General features: G+C 47.0%; 1 pseudogene; it reads right to left on the bottom strand.

The window, feature by feature from the left end:
* Positions 1-1,963: 1,963 nt before the first annotated feature.
* Positions 1,964-2,201, bottom strand: LOC139229496 (U2 spliceosomal RNA; annotated as a pseudogene).
* Between the last annotated feature and the right edge of the window lie 200 nt (positions 2,202-2,401).

Raw genomic sequence — 2,401 nt, forward strand, 5'->3', positions numbered from 1 at the left:
GTTGTCTGAACTGGCCCAATTTAAGTTACTTAGGAACTCGGGTCTGCGCTCCATCCTTACAGACAATACCAGCAAGGGTGGGGGGAGGGGAAGGGGATGTATGAGGAGACCAAAAGCAAAAGACTTCATTCATTGAATCCCAGACACTTCAAAGCTGCAAGTTCACTATAGGAGCATATTGAAAAATACCGCAAAATTAACATGTTTTTAAATGTTTCAAAATATTTTCCTAACTTTGATCACTTTAGTGCCTTAGGCTTGTTATCTACCAGACTGACACAACAGCTGCTTCAATCCATGAACCAAAAATACTTTAAAAACTTTAAAATAATACTGTAGAAAATAATTTCAGAGGTGGAAGCTGGATTCTACCTCTCGGTTTCCAGTTGTAATTATTAATAACTTACATTTAACAAGTGAAAGAGAGTCAGGTGACAGACCGAGAGACAGAACAGAATTTCCCGCACAATTCTCTTCCACTTGTTTGCAATCCCCACGCCACAGGTGACCCCCTTGTTTCATGCTCCATATTTCTGTTTCTGTACTTCTCAACAATCTCCAGTTTTCTTTCGAGGCCTATCCTTCCTTATTTAATGCAGCCTTCCCCACTTTGACTCAGTCATTCATAACAATCAACGAGAAATCGAGGAGTGACAACGAACATCAGAAATAGGAGCCGGAGTAGGCCATACGGCCCCTCGAGCCTGCTCCGCCATTCAATACGATCATGGCTGACCTGATCATGGACTCGGGTCCACTTCCCTGCCCGCTCCCCGTAACCCCTTGACTCCCCTATTGTTCAAGAATCTGTCTATCTCCACCTTGAATATATTCAATGACTGAGCCTCCACAGCTCTCTGGGGCAGAGAATTTCACAGATTCATTGAGAGAAGAAACGTGCTTCAGGCATGGCTTTCTCCCTTTAGCAGAGTTTATTGCTTCGACTATACAATAAATTTACATTTGGTCCATTTTATGCCACTTTCCTCCTTCAAAGGGCTTTCTCGGGAGAGTTATATCACATGTTCAGCTTTGACATTGATCACAACCCTGCCCTTTAGGTCCAAATCGAATGCAAGGAACAATTTTTAGTTTGAACCCAAAGCAGAGTGTCAGCTGTGGCTCAGTGGGCAGCGCACACCCCTCTGAGCCAGAAGGTTGTGGGTTTGAGTCCCACTCCAAGAACTTATTACACAAGAAATCCAAGCTGACACTCCAGTGCAGTACTGAGGGAGTGCGGTACTGTCTTTTGGATGAGACGTTAAACCGAGGCCCCGTCTGCTCTCTCAGGTGGACGTAAAAGATCCCACGGCACTATTTTGAAGAAAAGCAGGGGAGTTATCCCCGGTGTCTTGGCCAATATCTATCCTTCAATCAACATAACAAAAAAGCAGATTATCTGGTCATTATCACATTGCTATTTGTGGGAGCTTGCTTGTGCGCAAATTGGATGCTGCGTTTCCCACATTACAACAGTGACTACACTCCAAAAGCACTTCATTGGTGTAAAGCACTTTGAAACGTCTGGTGGTCATGAAAGGCGCTATATAAATCCATAAGCTTGGTGGTAGGTTTGAGGGCCTGGTCCTTGAATACTCTTTTCCTCAGGTTGCCCTCCTGTATGGATCTGAGGCATGGACGATGTACAGAAGACACATCAAGTCGCTGGAGATATATCACCAACGATGTCTCCGCAAGATCCTGCAAATCCCCTGGGAGGACAGACGCACCAACATCCGTGTCCTTCTGCAGGCTAGCATCCCCACATTGAAGCACTGACCACACTCGATCAGCTCCGCTGGGCAGGCCACATAGTTCGCATGCCAGACACGAGACTCCCTAATCATTTTTTTTTTAAATCGTAGCCAATCTTTCCAATTCTTTGTCAGATCACAAACGCCAGAGGTCACCTTGCACACATCAAGGATCACCCTGCGCTAATGCTCTTAGCCAAAAGGCCTAGAGCCCAAACACCGTTCCTGGAAGTACTGCAATACCAGGTTCGTGCCATGGAGGTGGATGGGTCAGGCCCCCCACACACCTCCGTGGAGGTGGATGGGTCAATCCACCCCACCCACCTCCTATTTCCAAAAAGCATAGGAGAACCACCTTCCTGATCCAGGGAGAACCACGTTGAGGTCATGGTTACTCCCCTGTCAGGTCAGTTACGCATGATCTTAGCCAAAAGGCCGAGAAGAGACTCCCTAATCAATTGCTCTACGTGGAGCTCCTTCATGGCAAACGAGCCAAAGGTGGGCAGCGGAAACATTACAAGGACACCCTCAAAGCCTCCCCTGGTGAAGTGCGACATCACCACAGACGCCTGGGAGTCCCTGGCCGAAGACCTCTCTAGGTGGAAAAAGTGCATCCCGGAGGGTGTTGAGCTCTTCGAATCTCAACG

The sequence above is a fragment of the Pristiophorus japonicus genome, chromosome 18 (genome assembly GCF_044704955.1).
Source record: "Pristiophorus japonicus isolate sPriJap1 chromosome 18, sPriJap1.hap1, whole genome shotgun sequence".
Classification (NCBI taxonomy): domain Eukaryota; kingdom Metazoa; phylum Chordata; class Chondrichthyes; family Pristiophoridae; genus Pristiophorus; species Pristiophorus japonicus.